The sequence below is a fragment of the Nanorana parkeri genome, unplaced genomic scaffold (genome assembly GCF_000935625.1).
Source record: "Nanorana parkeri isolate BGI_ZX_2015 unplaced genomic scaffold, ASM93562v1 scaffold901, whole genome shotgun sequence".
Classification (NCBI taxonomy): Eukaryota; Metazoa; Chordata; class Amphibia; order Anura; family Dicroglossidae; genus Nanorana; species Nanorana parkeri.
The window spans coordinates 17,746-38,190 of record NW_017307169.1 but is presented as its reverse complement, the minus strand read 5'-3'; positions in this window follow the sequence as shown (position 1 = coordinate 38,190).

The following is a 20,445-nucleotide window of genomic DNA, read 5'->3' as shown; positions in this document are numbered from 1 at the left end:
ATGGATCGAAGCCAAGCTTAGGGCACATCAGAGTGTTTGGATGCAAAGCTTACGCCTATATTCCAAATGAGAAGCGATCCAAATTGGAGTTCACAGCCATAGAAGGTATTCTGGTGGGCTACAGTGAACAAAGTAAAAGAAATAGAATTCTCTTCCCAAACACTGACAAAGTGACAATAAGCCACCTCGTTTACTTTGATGAGAACTCATCACCATAAACAATGATCCTGGGAAGTTGTGATGGGAATTGCACAGGAGTCAGAACAAGAGGTGGAACTCACAATGGATAAGTCAAGTTCCATGTTAAATTCTGCTGAACACCCTTTAATAAGAAGTTCCACTCGGGCGACAAAGGGAATACCACCCTGCAAGCTTTCATATACTGCTAAGACACATAGTATAGTCCAGGGTTCAGCAACCTTAAACACTCAGAGAGCCATTTGGACCCATTTGCCACAGAAAGAAAACACCGGGAGCCTCAAAACCTTTTTGGCATCTAAAATGAGGATAACACTACATATATAATTTTTTACCTTTATGCTATGTATAGCATGTATATAGCTATATGTGGGCTTGGTAACGCACTGTACTCTGGGCTTAGTAACGCACTGCACTCTGGGCTTCGTAATGCACTGGACTCTGGGCTTAATAACGCACTGGACTCTGGGCTTAGTAACGCACTGGACTCTGGGCTTAGTAACACACTGGACTCTGGGCTTAGTAACGCACTGGACTTACCTGAGACCCCGCAGGGCCCACCTGAGAGTGACCCTGCAGAGCCCACCATAGATCCTGCAAAGCCCATCCGAGACTCTCTATGGTGGGCTCTGCAGGGCCTCAGGGGGGCTGGTCGCCGGGGTCCTTTTCCCTGTACCTCCTTCCAACTCCTCTTACCTGCTGCTGGGGTCCGGCCTCCTCCACCCCCTCCCCGTCACCTCTGCCATGCCGCCCCAGTGACGGGGTCACACATTTCAATGTAATTCCGCCCAGTTTTTTGGGGGTGGAAGGTGTGACCGCCCATAGGTCAAGCATTCCAGCACTTTCTCAGCTGTTCAAGGGCAGATCGGCATCGCAAATCGTATGTGCAGGACAACTGATCTGCCCTGGAACAACTGTTCGGTCCTGAAATGTAATTTCTATCCGACTCTGCGAGTGCGATCTCACATTCCACCCCACTCACAAAGTCGGATAGAAGTGACATTTCAGGACCAAACAGTTGTTCCAGGGCAGATCAGTTCTCCTGCACATACAATTTGCGATGCCAATCTGCCCTGGAACAGCTGAGAAAGTGTTGGAATGCTTGACCTACTGGTGGTCACACATTCCACCGCCAAAAAACTGGGCGGTATTACATTGAAATGTGTGACCACGTCACCGGTTACACATTCCAACCTAGTCACAAACTTTGATAGAACAGCGGCCCTGTCTAATCATTTAATCAGAGAAATAGATTATAATAGGCAACATTACAATGTAATGTTGCCCATTATAATCCACTTTTCCAATTATAGGAGAACTATGGGGTTAAGGCTTTTCCCCATAGTTCTCCTTAGGGTAACGAGAGGACACAAACTAGCGTCCTCCCGTCACCCTAGGCTCAGTATACCGCGAGCTGTAGCTCGCGGTATACTGAGACGCCACAGCTGAAGCGAATCCCGACAATTGTTCCGGGATCCGCCCAGCTGCGTGACTGACAGCTGGCTCTGCCTATCTGGAGGCAGAGCCAGCTGTAACCGCCCCCTCCCCCCTCCGTTCTGCCAGTCAGCGCTGGCGGATCGGAGCGTGGAGGGGGGAATCCAGCCCCTCCCCTGTCACGGCAGAGAGCCGTGACAGGATCGAGAGGTGAGCGAACGCCGGTATGTGTGAAAAGCACTCACCTCATAGTTCTCCTTTAAATGAAATAACAGCACACAGTGTGCAGTTACACCCATACCCCCCTGCTCCCCCTCCTCCTCATTCGGACTCACCTGCCAAGCCTCACAGCTAGCATCCCAGCCAGACGGTGTGCATTACAGGGGGCGGGGCATGTGACACACACTTCTCTCCCGCCGCCTGTTACTAGGGACGCGGCCGAGAGAGGAGGTTAGTCACAGCTCCCCCCTGGCTAACCAGGACCAGACCTCACAGCCTGAGGCCCCCACAGTAGTTCCGCCCCTGGACAGGGAGCCGCAGAAGAGGGATGAAAGAGCCACATGCGGCTCCGGAGCCGCGGGTTGCTGACCCCTGGCATAGTCGAACAAACATCGTGGGAAGACATAGAGAAATTACCAAAATGTAAAGCCTATTAATGGAGAAAGGCAGCAGAAGAGGAAATGACTGCGGACACACTCACCAAGCCATTGCCAGAGGATTGATACAGTTTCCTTTGAGAGAAGATAAACTTCATATAGCAACACATATGCTGTTGAGAAGGGGTGTTGGAAATGCAACAGCATATTCTAATGTACTGATTGTATTACTGACTGTGATTGTCACCTTGAACTTAATGTATGATGCAGTGCTGGATGCTAGCCATGTTGTATCTCGTGTAACCCTTTCTTCTGTTCAAATCCAAAGGGTGTTCTTGCTTAAGTTCTAGTTGGAGGAACAACAGTAGGTCTTATTATGTCTACCCTTTATGGGAGATCATCTGTTTAACTCTTCACTGGCTTAAATCCTTTACATTAAGACAGAGGGTAAGAGTACTCAACCCAGTTTAAAAAAAATAAGCATCAATTGTGCAGGTCAACACCTTGCTATTCTTCATCAAAATGTCAATTTTCTTCCTTCAAGTCAGGTTCCAGTTCTTGGATCCACAAGCTTTTATCTGTTCCATCAGGCTCTCAGGGGGTTTAAACATCCTGTGCAAAACAAGGGATCAAAACCTGCAGAGGAACCCACCAGCTTCATCAGAGGTTCACCTAATGGCTTTACACAGAGAGTCAGAATGGCTGCATAGACAACGCATTGGTGTGGGAGGTGCAGTGTAATTTCTTCTTGTGTTTCAGCAATGTTGGACAGGCTTTTTTTAGCCACTTATTTTCTAATCAGGGGATTATCACTCTTTTTACTCCAACCAAAACATTTCAAGGTTTTTATTTGTACATTCCCATGTTTCTAGGTCATCACCAATTTCTTTCTTCACTGTGGAAAACCACCACTGTGAGTTTGTTACCATTCTTCCTAGCCTTGCCTCATGGCTGAGAGTATTCATGAAGGTCCTTGCATCAGTTCTGGGTCTTTGCCTTAGAGATATTCCAGTCATTGTATACCTGGACAATCTGCTGCTAAAAGTGCAAATTTCTCTGACCTTGGACTCAAATGTGTCATTCCAGATATGGACCTTGGAGGACTTTGGATGGATGCTGAACTTCGAGATTCGGAGCCTGATTTAATCACATTGTTTAGAGTATTTTGGCCTTCTCCTGGATATCGGTCTTCCCTGTGTAGCTCCATGTAAGTGCTCAATTCCACTCCTTGAACTTTGCAATGGAACATTCTAATGGCATGGGACAGATACAGTCTGCTCTGGACAAAATGATCCAGTTATATTCCTGAACCAAGATATCTCTGTCAGGGTGGCTTCTGTCCCAGCATTGTTAAAGGGCAGAGTTTTTTTTCCACTTACTTTGGAAAATTGGCACAGTGGAGATGCTAGTCTTTTGGGTTGTGGTGGGGTTCTGGATCCCCTGTCCATTTAGGGTTGTTGGTCTAGGGGGAGAAATCAAAACTTTCAATCAACATCATGGAATTCTGAGAAATGTATTTGTTGTTACTTCAATGGTCCCCCCTTCTGACCAGTCATCCAGTCTGAGTTCAGTTGAACAATGCCACAGCTGTGGCTTTGTTAGGGTTTCTTACCCTGTCTTGTCCACTTGCTTGCAGCATGGGTGAGCGTTTGTGATTGCTCTTTGGCACTCAGTTATGTCCAAACCCGCACACATCATCACTCTGCTGCACTGCTTAGACTCTAGGGTAATTCCTGTCTCACAGTGATGATGTAGGCACTAGGTCACGATATAACCTTCACCTTGTCCATTCAGCCTCTGCCCTTGTGTTTTTTTTCTGATCCACCAAGTTTGCTGCTGTTTGTTCCTGATTTCTGTGTATAATCCAGGCTGTGGCGGCCTGATCTCCTGTTTCCTGAGTCTGGCTTGTTTCTGTTCATCCTGCTCTCCATGCTCCCTGACCTGGCTTGGCTGACTACCCGCTTTGGCATCTGATGCCTGGCTTGGCACAGACTACGTCCTGGACTCTCTACATTGTTTTTTGCCATTTATGTTTATTGTTGTTTTCAATAAACTCCTTTTATATTTTAAACCTGCGCTTTAAGTTTCAGTCTAGTTCTTGGTTCCCTAACAGGGTTATAGTAATCATCAAGGGGGCACCAGGAGTTTTAAGCGATATAGGTAGAGTCTATCCTTTCTGAGCAATGTTTCATATTCCAGCAATCTCTGTAATGCACAATTCTGCAGTGGAGAACTGGCAGGCAGATTTTCTCAGCAAACAACATCTGGATTCAGAGGAATAGTCTATTTATCAGAAAGTGTTCTGGAACATATGCTGCATATTAATATGCTAGTTTTTTTATTTAACAAGAAACTGGACAGATTTGTCTCCAGGATGCTGGATCCAACAGCGCAGCATATCCTGATTTAGTTCCTTTGCTTAAACTTCTACCTTGTCTACTTTAAAGGATTGAAGCTGATGGTATTCCAGTCATTTTCATAGCTCCAGATTGGCATTGGTGAAGTTGACAAGTTGGCCTCATTCATCTGCTAGCTGATGCTTAATAGCCTCTACCAGATCTTTCAACCTGCTTCTCCTTTCATCAGCTTTGATGGCCTGGTTGTTGAGACCCAGGTCTCGAGAGAGAGTAACATTCAGATTCTGTTATCTTGATCATACTTAAAGCTCATAAATCTACTTCCTGCAAGATTTATCATTTAATGTGGAAATCTTTTTACTGGTGTAAGTCTCTGGTGGATTCCCCATGTGCCTTTTTGGCGGATTGTCCTTGTTTCTTTCATTTACTTGGGGGTAGAACAGCACTTGGCCCTTAGTGCCAACGGGGGTCAGATGTCTGCCCTGGTTGTCCTTTTACAACATTCTCCTGCTAATAATTCACACTATAAAGTACAACTGAAGGCAAAACATTTTTTTTTGTTAGCTTTGGATAGAATGGGGAGAATTTATAACACCTGTCCATTTTTATTGCTGTCTGTGTCCCTCTTAGGCAAATTCACCCTCTCTATTTGTCTTGGTGACTGTTATCACTGAACGGGAAAGTGAAAGAAAATCTCATATGGAGTTGTCACTAGAACAAGGTCTGCAAGATTTATCATTGAATGTGGAAAACTTTTCACTGATGTAAGTCTCTGGCGGATTCCCCATATTCCTTTTTGGTGGATTGTTCTTGTTTCTTTCATTCACTTGAGGGTAGAACAGGAATTGGTCCTTAGTAATAACGAGGGTCAGATGTCTGCCCTGTCTGTTCTTTTTCAACATTCTCTTGCTAATAATTCACACAAGAAAAGAGGATGTGGGTGGGGCATCTCTAGTATTTATGGCATTGGTTGCACTTTACCTGATTGGTTAGTTTTGTTAACTATTTCTTGCTGTTGTTGGTGTCAGTAAAGAAAGATGATGCAAATATAAGCTTCCTGTCTTGCCATAAAATTCACACTAAGGTTGCACACATTGCTTCCCCTATTCAGCACCAACTCCAACTGTGGGATTTAAATCTACTATTGCTCAGGCTGTCTTGAGACCAAGCATCTTCTTTTTACCCAGGATTGTTTTGGTATGCCTGGTCCATTGCTTGGACTGCTTGTGGAGGTTGCTTAATTATAGTCAAGCTGTGTCCTTTAATGGATGAGATAGAAAATAGAATTTTTGTACTCACTGTAAAATCATTTTCTTGGAGTCTATTCCATCCCCTCATTTTCTATAATCCTCTCTTTGGACTTCTTGCTACAACTGAGCAGATGGGAGGGGTTATAGCCTCATAGGGGGCTGGACAGTTTTCTTGTGCCTTGTGTCCATTCCTCCTATAAGTGGTGCTATTACCTGAGGCTGCTTAAAGTACAACTGAAGGCAAAACTTTTTTTTTTTTAGCTTTGGATAACGCGGGGAAAAGGTTAGAACACCTGTCCATTTTTTTTTTATTTCTGTCTGTATCCCTGTTAGGAAGATTCACCCTCTCTATTTGTCTTGGTGACTGTTATCACTGTACAAGACAGTAAAAGAAAATCTCATATGGAGTTGTCACCAGAACAAGGTCTGTGTCCCCATTGGGATCCAGATGGCAAAAAAAGCTCACAGGGGTTATAACCAAGCTGAAGCTAAAAATTTAATTTTAGCTTTGGTTCTGTTTTAATTACCATTTATTGTCCCTCAGTGGACTCCAAGAAAAGGATTTTATGGCGAGCACAAAAATCTCATCAACATTAAACTGCATCTATGAAGTTGCCCAATCAACCAGTACACCCATACATGCATTTCAGTTGTGTATATCTTTTTGCCTTAAGTTCAGCTTTAATTTAAATACCCTTTTAGTAGCTACCCCCCTCATATGTTAAGGCTCTAAACATGTTCACTCTAGGTGGCATGTAATTAACACCTACCTCATTCCTTGCTCCTGCAGACTTCCTCTCCACCAGACGACGGGTCAAACAAAGCTGTTTATGTTTACCTGAGTGGAAGCAATGGAGAGCTGAACAATAAGGTAAGTATTCCTTTATGTTCCTATAAACTATGTGAGCATTAGAGCCTTACTATATAGGGGAGTGGGAGTACTATATAGGAGTCACTAATTTGTTAAGAAGATCAAATCTTAGCACTCCTAAATTTGCCAAGGGGTTTGGTAATTGACAGCCATTGATTTTAAATGTAAAAGGTTGAATCATTGTCACAATTAAATTCCCTGATGCCCACACACTAGCAGATACAACACAAAATATAATTTGCTTGCAACAAAGGCTATCAAGTTAAAAGCTTTGGAGCTCATTAAAACGTATTTGGCAGTGCTATTTTCACATTTCCCTTGTCTTGCCTGCCTTTTTTCTGGCCTAGCCTATCTGATTTGTTTCTCTTTCTGTAGTCAGTGACTTGGCAGGTCGAAGGAAAACAAGTACATTTGGCTTAGAGGAGTCCTAACAATTGTTTTAGTAATTGTTTATGGTTAGTGAATAGAAAAATCTCTTGACATGACTGAAGTCATTCTAAAAAATAGTTCTTGAAAAGTTTAAATAAGTTAATAATGTACAGAATTCAAAACTGTGCAGAAGTTTTGTTTTCACGCTTCAGCTATATTTAAGGAAATTTGTAAAATGATATATTTAATAAAAGAAAGTTCAATGGTCATGGTATGTGAAGAAGAAATAAACAATGATTGTACAGCTAGATAAAAATGTGTTAAAAGCATGAAACAATAAGCATTTGCATCCTCAGCTTAGGTTTGTTTCATATGGAGATACATGCATCACATACCATCATAAATACAGTATAGAAAATATATTATAAATAGTAACAATATTTTAAAAAGGACCAGCAGACTTGCAGACATACTATTTATTCTATCTACTAGTATGCAGGCATACTATTTATTCTTCATAGGAATAGAGTACATGGGGGGCCCAATGTAGGACCAGGAAGTTCAGTTCTCAGTTAAGTCCTGCTTGCCTCTGCCAGCATATGAATTGGTGGAAAATTAAATAAGACAACCTGTGATGGTTGTGTATTAGTTATTTAAGAAATCTATACACTTCTGTCCATATACTGTCTCCTTCAGACTGACTTGACATTCTTTGCTACATGAAATACCCAATTTTTTGTCAAATACTGTATGTGGGTTGATGCTTTGGAGCTTAAAACGATATATAAATATATAACTGTGCAACTTGCTAAATCACATCTCTATGTTTTTTATACATCCTGGATCTGATTCCCAGATAGCAAGCAATTGAGCTGCGAGTTTGAAAATGACTTGCTAAACTATTACAGACTTGCCAAGCTTTACAATTTTTTTGCACAATTACAGCAAGTCTGCACTGCAAGTCTCCTGATCAATGTGCTTTGCAAAAGTGCACTTGCAGGACTCTTGCTGTAGACTTGCCAACCAAATTTGCCACAAATTCAAAAAGTGTCAACTAGAACTTGTGCTGCGAGTGTTCAACTTGCCAGGAATGTGTGCAGCAAGTTAGCAAGAATTACAAATTAACCCTGCCACAGGTTTGTGGCAAGTTATCCTTGCTATCTGGGTTGTTTACAAAATAAGGACCTTGTGATTCCCACTTTACCAAACTTGCATATCTACTATTCTTCACATGTCAGCTGTTTTCTCAGTACTGTCTACATAAGATATATTCATTACAAGGGCACTTGCCCTATTGCTTCTGAATGTGTATAGATCAGCATTTTCTAACCACCCCTATCTCCTTAAATAATATTTCTACTCCCCTTTAGGATTGAGGTTTGGGTTTTAGAGGCAAACCCTGCATGTTTGAGGTTCATAGTCCAAGTGAATAATGGGGGAATTCAGCAGACCAAATTCTTAGCAGCCATAATGCACTGCCTGACCTTTGAATTTAGGTCATGTGGCTTAGAAGAACCAATATTGGGGGCTTTGTTATGTGCCAACTACCTCATTATAAAAGGTTGGGTTCTCAGCAGCCATTTTTCAATGTGCGTTAGAGTAGTGTATGGAGAGCTGACAGTCTGTGTAGGGAGGGTTAGTTGCTACATGACCCTGCACTATATATATTATTATTATATATTGCATTAAATTACTGTGATTGCAGTGTTGCAGGATACATAGATCTAAGTGCAGTATAAAAGTAACTGTTTAATAAAGATTAAAAGTAATGCACTTACAGGATATTTAAAAACATATTGCCTTTCACACATCAGATGGAAGTCCAATCTCAGCTGCTAATCCAAGATTGTTATAAGGATGGACAGCACATGGAGAGAGCAGAGTCCAGTCCAGAAACATTCCAGATCACCTGTGCAGGAAGACACAGATCTGATCCAATTGCTGAGCAGTGCTGTAGCTGGTTCTCCTCAAGGCGGGATCAGAGCTGCTGAGTACTTCCGGGTCATCAGGTGTCAGACTTTGCTAGGCAACACATTTCAGAGGTTCATCTCCTTTGTCAAGTCTAAGAGTGGAGTGGAGTGCGTCCTATAAACTATAAAAAAGAGGCAAGAAGAGAATTGATCAATCATTGGTGGAATGTTAGTGAGGGGCCACATGTATGTACAATACACATGGATGTAGATGCATTGCATGCATGTACAGTGCACAAACGTGCAAAATAATCTTTTCAGATTTGGGGAAAAAATATATTTTTAAATTTGGGGAAAAATAATAATAAGGAGGATGTAATGAGGGAATAATTATTGGCAATGTGGGCCTCATGTATGTACAGTAGGCATAGCTGTAAACACATGCGTGAACTACATGCAAAAGTGCAAAGGCGTATTGTATTATTCACATTTGAGGAAAAGATAAGGGGGACTTCATGAGTGAATCTTTATTGCATGTATCTAAGTGAATACCAATATGGAGAGCAACATGCGTGTACAATGCGCATGGATGCAAGTTATGTATGTGTATGTATGTGTTTGCATTGCACAAAAGTGTGTGTGCTTGAAATTTTAGTCAGAATAAGGAAAATTTAGTAAAGGACTTTCTGTAAATAGCAATATGGGGAGCACCATGTGTATATAATGCACATGGATGCTAATTCATGTGCATGCATGTACAATGCACAAAAGTGCAAATACATGTGCTATAATTTGCGAAAAAGTAGCAGGTGTGAGTATTTGACATAATCTGGGAATTTCTTGTCAGGTTCTACAGAATATTAGGTTGATACAGTGAGAGCACAAACTATCGAGAGTGCACAAAGTCGAATGTACAGAAAAAACACCAAGGGGTCTATTCACGAAACTGCCGAAGGATCTAGGCGTAGCTTCGGCCGATCCTTCGGCTAGCTTCGGCCCCAGGACCCCTTCGGTTCAGTAGAAACGAAGGGGTGCTGTACGGGCTATTCACTATAGCCCGTACAGCTCCCGGACGTAACCAGGGACACTGATCTCCAAACAGCTAACTCTCCCTGGCGCCCCGGGAGTCTCCTGCTCCCGACCGCCAAGGAGAGAAACACTGCTGTGTCTTTTTTTTTCTTTATTCTGACACGGAGCGATGTCAGAATAGAAAAAAATAAATAAATACATTTTTCCATTGAAATACATTGCTACATTTGGATAACCCTGATATTATCCAATCTACCTTTAGACCGAAATCCACCTTCTTTCTGGTACATTCCAAGGGCCCATTCATAGAAACATTTTATCATGTGGTCTATGCGGACCTTCTGGAAGCTTGCACAAAAGCAAAACATCATCACAACCTCACCTCAACAGAAAGCAAGGCATTAAAAGACCTAGAATCCAACCAGGAGATTGTAATTAAACAAGCTGACAAGGGAGAAGGGATTATAATCCAGGACCGCTCTGTCTACATCCATGAGGCCCGCAGGTTATTATCTGACCCCATCACCTATAAACCCCTCCCTACAGACCCTTTACCGGAATTTGCCGTAGAATTGGAAGAATTAGTAGGTCCAGCCCTCAAGAAGGGCATTATCAACAAAAAAGAAAAAAACTTCTTACAACCAAAACATCCCAGCACACCCTACTTCTATCATCTACCAAAAATCCATAAAGACAGTCTGAATCCTCCTGGACAACCCATCATTGCTAGTACCAACAGCTTAACTAATGGCCTTTCCAAATACATCGACCATTTCCTACAACCGATAGTCCTTTCATTACCATCCTACATCAAAGATTCCAGCCATCTCATCAACATTCTGTCCACATACACTTGGGATCCCACATACAGCTGGGTTTCTCTTGATGTAAGCTCCCTATACACCTCCATTCCCCACAAAGTGGGCCTTAATGCCCTGGAATTTTTTCTAGGTCAATCCTCGATGAATTTCAATCAGGTCCAGTTTCTTCTGGACAGCACAAAATTCACGCTAACACATAATTACTTTGCCTTTTTGGGTAAATTCTACCTCCATACCCAGGGAACAGCCATGGGGGCCAACTACGCCCCAAGCTATGCCAATTTGACCAAGGGAAACTGGGAAGCCCTGCACATCTGGGCCAACAACCCCCACGCCAATAAACTCATCTTTTATGGCAGATATATCGATGATATTGTGATAACCAGAGAGTGTAGTGTACTTCGTGTCACACTGCAACAATAACAAGTTTGGTCTGACTTTCACCCATGAAGTCAACGAAACGAGACTTGTTTTCCTGGATTTAGAACTCCATTCGGCAGGACAAAACATCGTCACAAGTAACCATGTGAAACCCACCGGTGGTAACTCATAACTACATTATAACAGTTGCCATCATCCCCGTTGGAAGGATAATATCCCGAAGAGTCAGTTCTGCCGGTTGAGAAGGAACTGCACACTAAACACCGATTACATCACTTCCAGTCAACTGCTTTTTAAAAAATTCAGGGATAAGGACTATCCAGAAGATCTCATCACGAATGCATACTCCAAATATCTGGATCGGACTTCAACACCGGATGGAGAGAAGGACTCTGACACTATAACCAACAACAATAACGACATTAGATTCATCACCACCTTCAACAATAGCTTTAAAGCAATTCAGAAAGTAATCAACAAACACTGGCACATCCTACAGAAAGACCCCAAATTAGGCCCCAATTTACCTCCCAAACCCTCAATTAATTTCAGAAGAGCCCGGAACGTGAAGAACAAAGTCGGGCCGAGTCGAGCATTTCAGGCACCCAATACCACCACAAAAAGCTTCCTTTTTGATAATAGGGTAGGCACTTTTCAGTGCAAAAAGCCCAGGTGCCTCACATGTCAATTCATACAACATGGACAAACAAGTTTTTCAGATCACACCAAAAAAACCTACCGGATAAACCAATTCATCACCTGTTCCCATGACCATGTGGTGTATGGGCTCACATGCCCTTGTGGGTTGTTATATGTGGGGAGGACCATACGCCCACTGCGGGCAAGAATAGGGGATCATAGAAGGCTCATAGAAAGGGGCGACATTGAACACAGTGTCCCGAGACACTTCACCAAGAACCATTTCAAAAGAATCCAGGACCTCAGGGTATTTGCCATTGAGCAGATACCCACACATTTATCACCATCCGAAAGATTCCATCGCCTGTGCCACAGAGAGACTTTCTGGATCTACAAATTGAATACCCTGACACCCACAGGGCTGAATGAAGAATTAGACATCCACACCATCTTGTAGACTAACATCCCAACACACTTACAGTTTATCACACCACATACAACACATCAGTCCACTAATACTCCTTCTCTTTCTTTTTTCCCCCGGCGTGTTCTGAAAACAAATTTATGTATGCACGAATACCGCTTTAGTAAATTTGGGCATACATTAAATTCGTTATTTCGGATTCGGAGAAACCGCCGAATAAACTGATTTTCGTTGATTGCAGGTTCGTCCCAATCCGAATGCAGATGTCTAATTGGAAGACGACTTTCAGATCTCCACGAAAAGACAGGACAGACATGTGATCCTTATCCCCATTGATCTTGCTAGGAGCAATTTTATTTGCTATGTTTGGGGCTTTTCTAAAGATAACCTCAGGGCTCTTGGGTAGTTCCTAGTTTCTTGGCTTAGTATAGTATCCTGTTACAAAACGTGCCAGTTCTTTTTGAGGATTCTTTTGATGCGTCTATGCTGAGTGTTATATTTTGTTATAAACCTAATGCTGGTGTTACTTCCTCTATCTGGTCTGTGGCGTAACCTTTCTGCAAAAATCTTTTTTTGAGGACTTCACCTTGCATGATGTATTCACTCTGTAGTATGCAGTTATTTTTAACTCTGCAGAATTGGCTCTTGGAAATGTTTTTTTTTCCATTGTCCGTGATGACAGCTATGTTTGTGGAGGTAGGAATTCCCACTTGTGGGTTTAAAGTGGTTACTGGTAAGTATATTCCCTTGGTCATCATGGTACAGTTCCAGGTCTAGAAATATTAATGTTTGGGGATCTGCAACATGGGTGAAAGAAAGTCCAATATTGTTATTATTGCAGTGTTGTACAAATGATGTGTTGATACTATGATCGCCATTCCAGATGATGATGGTGTCATCTATGTAACCACCATAAAAAAATCTGAGACAGAAATGGGTTATTGCGCCAAATGTAGAGGTCTTTCCAGTAGCCCATAGTTAAATTGACTTAGCTAGGGGCATAATTAGCTGCCATGGCCATGCCCTGTAGATAGTAATCATCCAGGAATTTGAAGTAGTTATGTTCAAGCGTGAATTTAGTGCTGTTCAATATAAACTGTGCCTGTTTCAGGATCATATCTGTGAGCTGGATTAAATGATAATTAAGAGCGGTGAGACCTATGTGATGTGGAATAGAGATATAGAGAGAGCAGACACCTATTGAAAGCCAAAGATATGTGGATCTGCACGTATAATTTTTAAGGGCATCAATCAGCTAATTTGAATCCTTAATGTATGATGAGAGATTTATTACTGCTCTCTCCATGTGCCTTCCATCCCTTTAACAATCTTGGATCAGCAGCTGAGATCGGACTTCCATCTGATGTGTGACAGACAAGATGTTTTTAACCTTTATTAAACAGTTACTTAAAAACAAAATCATAAACTCTCATATTGGGTTGGACCACCTTTAGCTTTCATTATGGCATGCATTCACTGTAGCATTATTTCTTTAGGCTTATGTGATGTCACACCATTTATTTCCACCCAGAGTTGCATTCATTTTCACCCAGATCTTGTAGCGATGATGGGAGAGTCAGACCACTGCATAAAGTCTTCTCCAGCACATCTCAAAGATTCTGAATGTGGTTAAGGTCTGTGGTAGCAAATCCATGTGTGAAAAATGTGACATGCTTCCTAAAGCACTTTTTCACAAATTGAATATACGGTGAATCCTGGCATTGTCATCTTGGAATATGCAAAAAGGAAAGGAGTAGGCAGCCTCCCAGGCACACCTGCATTGAATTTATCAACTTCATTAATATGCTCACACTTGGAGACTCAAATAAATAGAGTTAGGACCACACTTTGCAGAGGTGCCTTGACGGTGGCTGTGTGGCTTCTACATATTTTTGGCCAAGGGTTTGTGCAACTAAAACCTCTGTTTTTAATGCATACTGTTGACAGGGTAATTTGTTTAGTTGCAGGCTAGCTGGCAGGTGCGCTGGGGATCTTTTCGTGTTTTGTATTATTATAATCTTGGAATACGCCCATGCCATCAAGGAAGAAAAAATTAATTCATGGAAAAACCAGGTCATTCAGTATATTCAGGCAGGTAGCTGACCTAATTGTTTGGGCACATAACGTTGCTAAACCTAGACCTGACCAACTGAAGCAACCCCAGATCATAACACTACCCCCACAGGTTTGTATAGTAGGCAATAAGTATGATGGATGCATCACTTCATCTGCCTCTGTTCTTACCCTGATTCTCCCATCATTCTAGAAGAGGGTAAATCTGGACTTGTCAGGCCACACACCTTTTTCTATTGCTCCAGAGTCCAATCTTTATGCTCTGTAGCAAATAAAAGCCTTTTTTCCCAATAGGCTCACTGATAAGTAGTTTTGTTAAGGCTACACATATGTTTAGTCCCAAACCCTTGAGTTCTCTTTTTTCCACCTACATTTCGTCCTCAAAGATGATGGTTTACCACTATCTTTACAGATTTTAATAGTGCATTGGACAGTTCGTAACCCAATTTCAGTACTTTCAGCAATCTCCTTATTTTTTTTCTTTGCTTAATGCAGGCCAATAATTTGAACTTTCTGAAACAGAGTTGCATCTTTTCCATCGCCACAGGATTTGTCTTCTGACATGGTTCTTTAAGAAATGAGAAGCTATTCACTGCATCAGTTAAAGGTTAAATAACTTGCTGCTAGAAGAAACATATTATTCACATCAGTTAATATTCAACGGCAGGCTCTTACCTATTTGCTAAGCTAAATCCAAGTGATTACATTTTTTTTTGGCCAGGCAGTGTATATAAGGTTATTATTAAAGCACCTAACAAACAACCGGCATGTATTTTTGGTGTGGCAGGAGATTTTAACCTCTCCAATCAGACTGTTTTACCAAAATGTTGAATCTGGATATTCAAGAAAACTTGAAAACAGTCAGAGATATAAAAATATCTCTGAGGTTTATGGCTCCTATCGCTCACCATATTTAGGGTGGGCTTATCATATGTCTCTGGTTTAAGTCCCAACATATAAGCTACTTATTAATAGGACAAAACTTTGGATAAAGATGGTGCAGATTTGGACTGAGGAAGCTTTATCTTCATTGCAGGATTACATGATTGTTTTAAGGACCCTGTGTGGGAAAGTTTTGAACATTCAGATGTTTAACATTATACTTCTGTGGTATTATTGTATATAACATTTTGTATTGGGAATACGTAATCGGAAAAACAGCTAAAAGAGGTTTTATTTCGTTCAGAGACCCTGGTTCAGTAATGAAGTGTGTGTTCAAATGAGAGCTCAGGCTGCAGCATTAAGATTGAGGAATAGGGAGGGATATAGAAAAGCTAGGGCTGATTTGGATAAAAGAATTAAGATTGCTAAAATGGATTAAAAACAAAGTGTTGTGCCACATAGCAGGATATTGAGAATATCACTGATTACAAAGTAGCAATAATGTTTCTTTGGTTGGTACTTCTTTATCAGATTAACCTAATACATTTTTTATGATTTTAATAGTTTTCACATAAATACAATTGTATCTACTGATTTAGTGGTCACACAGGGGACAGGGGGATGTGGCAGATTCTGGAGTGTGTAAGACTCCTAACAGTCACCCATATAACCACTAGAAAGCCAAGAGACAAAATACATGTAAACAGATTCCCAGTGACTATAATTGCCGGCAGTCTGCATACAAATCAATGTTGCTGCAGATGTAGTACTTTTATCTGTAGCAGGGAAAGGGGTAAACCATTTCATTTTAAGAATTGGTGTGTTTTTTATGTTGCCTTGGAAGTTGCATTAAAAGCCCTTTACTCACGTAATGATATATTTTTTTAACATTTGTTTTGCTTTGTTAAATGCCCCCAATGGCAGTGCCCAGCTCCCCATGCTCTTTTTGGACAACAGCTTGCCTATTAGCCTTGACAATGTTGTGGAAATTTTATTATACGGAATTATGTGGACATTTTTATTCTAGGATGTGTGTGTTTTATAGGTTGTCATCTGTCTCCCTGTGTCGGATGTAACCGGGGAACGCTCTAGCAGAGCCTACTTGGGTTGAATCGGGACCAGCAGTAAGACCGTCAGTGTGAAAACCTTCTCATGGGCTTGGAGACGTGTTCGCAGTGTGTGGAGGCGTTTGCCGGTTTCTGAGTACTAAGTGCAATGCGCTGGGCTCCTTGCCCTCAAACTTCAGTACACATTAGCGAAGCGGAGTCCGTAACGAGATGCGTATTATATCTCTATTGCGGACTGCGCTATCCCTTTTGGATACATATCTGCTTTTATAAGAAGACATCGATATATGCCTTGTCCGTATACTGGTACCGTATATAGATAACCGCATCAGCAATGTCTCTTCAGATAGTCTCAAACCTATCCGAACAAGTAGAATGATCTTATTAGATACTGGTCACTCTGAGCAGTATTGAGTGGGGTCCATGGTGACGATGATGGGGGATGGGCAACCACATGGCCGGTCGGGGACAATGGACATGACTCATCCTTCCTTGTTACAGGGATAAGGTGTGTGCATTTCCCTGTTCAGCCATCTTGGTGTAGTCCCCTTTTTTTCCTTTTTGATATGTACCTGTATTTCTGGGCTGACTGGCTAATGTTGTAAAGCCGTCTCCCACTGGGTGTCGTCCTTTGGCCTTAATAAAATTAAGGAGTTCGGGTCAGCTTGGCCCTTTTTTCTACTGACTCCAGCTTGAAGCAGCATCGTGTCTGACTCTCTCTGGTGCTAAAGAAGTACTTCATCCCTTATACAGAAAGAGCTGAATGCAGCGTGGTTTTATCAGCAACCGGATTGTTTGTGCTGGGCGCATTTTAATATCAAACGTGGTATTAGTGCACCGGAGATTGCTGCGCAAAGTCCAACCAAAAATATCCATAATAACAATGGACAAACAGCCAATGGCCAAAATTTAGTACAAAGATTTGACCCCGTTAGAATTAAACAGGTTTTGTTGCTAAGTCCTGGAAAAACATTGATAATAAAATTATGTTGCTTATATATATATATATTTTTTTATATATATATATGTATTTATTTATATTAGATTACTAATATATGTTCAAAGACATAGGCATTCAGCAATACAGCTCCTACTGTGTCCTGACTAAGATTGTTTTACTAATGTGCAGCTGGACTATTGTATATAAACTATACATATTGTAATGAAAATGTATTTGTGTTTCTTTTTTTTTTTAATGTACATGTTGTTTATTTGTCTTTTAATTGTATTTAATACTCAGCTTTCCCTGAACTTCCTGGTTGTAGGGGGGGGGGAGCAGAGGAGTCATAGGCTTCTTGTGCTGTCAGTCAAACTGTGACAGTGAAAGTGGGGGGCATGGCTTGCCGCAGTATGTGTGTGTCCATGGATGCACTGCTCACCTTTGTCTCCTCAGCAGCTGGCTAGCTGATGAAGAGGGGTGCAGGCTAGTGGTTTGGCTACAACTAGAGAATGAGGAAATAAAAGAAGAAAAAAGGCAATTCAAGTACGTTTGGCCCTCATAATCATAAAAATAAAAAAATTAGGGTTTTAACTACCTCCGGGTTAGCCGTAGTAAAAAAACGGCCATCTGGGAGCTCTCTAGATCTGAGCAGGCGTCTTTAGACGTCCGCTCAGACACGCCCCCTTTTATATATCGGGAAATGCCCTATATATAAAAACAGGCAGCGATGCCTGTTAACATACAAGCTCTACAGCCGGCGGATCACTTGTATGGGGTAACAATCGGTGCCACCCCCCGCGGTCCCCCCGCCATTGTCCCGCTGATCCCGGGCTTCGATGTGCCCGGTGTGAGCCCGGGATCAGCATGGCGCCTGTGTCAGAGGGAAATCGTTACACGAGCTCCCTCCGGTCCCCTCTCCTTATATATATTACATCACTTCCGCATTCATGTGTCACTTTCCAGCTTCAGAAGCTGGAAAGAAGCTGACGGAGCAGATCTGTGCTTCATCAGCTTCTTTTGGGGGGTCCTAGGCGACATTAGGGGTCTTGGAGACCCCTGATGTCTCCATAAAGAGGACCTGTCACATATTTTGCTATCACATAGGGGGGTTTTATTAGCCCCCGTATGTGATAGCAATAAAGTTTAGTGGAAAAAAAAATAGGAAAAAAAAATTAAAGTCCCCCCAAAGTTTAAAGTTACACATAAAAAAGAATAAAACAAATATTTTTTTTTAAAGTCCCCACCCATACATACACGCATGCAAACATGCGTCGGGGGCGCATCCGTGCAAAAAAGACGAATGCGCCCTTTACGCCGCACATGTTACATATCGCCGCAAACGTCGGAGTGAGAGCAATAATTCTAGGGCCATCAATCACTGATAACACTAAACTGATGAGCGGTAAAAACTTTTAAAGTGTCGCCTATGGCCAATTTTGGGTATGGTAGTTTTCTGCAATTTCACGGGTGCACGCAACTTTAAAGCTTGACATGTTTGGTGTCTATTTACCCGATGTGACCCTGACTTTTATATTTTACCAAAAAACTGGGTAATAATAAATGTTTCATAACATAATGTAAAAAAAAACGTTTTTTTCCCCAAAAAATTTCAGTAATTTTTCCTAATTATAGTAAAAAATAAAACCCATAGTAGTGATTAAATACCACCAAAAGAAAGCTCTATGTATCCCCAAAAAATGGTATAAAATTCATTTCAGTACAGCGTTGCATGAAGGAATAAACGTCAGTCAAAGTACCGCAGCACTGAATACTGAAAAATGGCCTGGACAGGAAGGGGGTCTAAACATCTGGTCTTCAAGCAGTTAATATCACTTTAGTCTGTGTCTACAGGATTTCAGTGCAAGTGTTAAGTTGTGCTTCAAGGTTTCATAATTGCTCGACTTGTCTTGAGTATTTTAGAGGTGCTTGTTTCCATAGGGACATACAGCATGTACAGTGAGGTGTACAATTAGTTCAGCCATCAGCCTTCTCTTTTTGCCACTAATTTACTATTAATATCTATCCTATATGGGTTTAAGATGAATAGGTCTACAAATTGATTTCTAATAGGAATCTGGTTTGGCATGTCTTTCTTCGAGTATAGCAGTTGTAGACTGGAATAGTAAAGGGAGAACCACTTTGGGGCAGGGACTTGAGCTAAGTGCAACTGAGATAAGTGATAAGTAAAAACAGGTATGGTGAATAGTGTTTCTCTACTATTCATTTAGATTTCAAAGATAAGATTGCTTTTCCATTGTTATAAGCCAGATCATCCTACTCATGCTAAGGACATAGTGATTTGTAGACAAGCCGGCAAAATATTTTTTTCTCTTTTGTTCCCTTTGTATTTTTCATTATTTCGTTTTTTGGGATTTGGTTCCAAAAGTCAAATTGTTTCGGGATTTCGGATTCATCCGAATCCAAATTTTCATTAATTTGAGATGAGTTAAAGGGTATTTACAAACAAAAATTAGTTGCAGAAAAGTGACATTAACAGGGTTATTCACAAAAGGGTGAAGAGTTTGGAGAAGGCAAGAGAATTGAACAATACAGGCCAAAATAGCTGATGTGGAAAAACACTCCAATTCAGCTCACTTTCCAGTTCAGCTATGTTGTCCTACATTGTTCACTTCTCCTGCCTTTTCCAAACTCTTCATCCGTTTGTGAAAAACTCTGTGAATGTTTACTTTTTTCTTTTTAACATTTGACAGTCCACAGAGACAATAAAAAACAGCATGTGGTTCCCCTACCCCAATTCATACAAGACCCTTTAGGTGTCTTTACCAAGTAATTACAGACCTGTAAGCTTAACTTCAACAGTTGGGAAGATACTTGAAGGTTTGATCAACGATCACATGCACATGTTTTTACGTGAAAATAATATTATAAGCAATAGTCAGCATGGATGCACAAAAGACAGAAGTTGTCAAACAAATCTACTTTCTTTTTATGATGAAATGAGCAATAAATTAGACAAAGGAATGGCTGTGGCTATAGTATACTTGGGGGTCTATTCACGAAGCTGCCGAAGGATCTAGCCGTAGCTTCGGCCGATCCTTCGGCTAGCTTCGGCCCCAGGACCCCTTCGGTTCAGTAGAATCGAAGGGGTGCTGTACAGGCTATTCACTATAGCCCGTACAGCTCCCGAACGTGGCTGAGCGGCTCAGTCGAGCCGAACGCACATGCATCGGCTCGGCTGAGCCG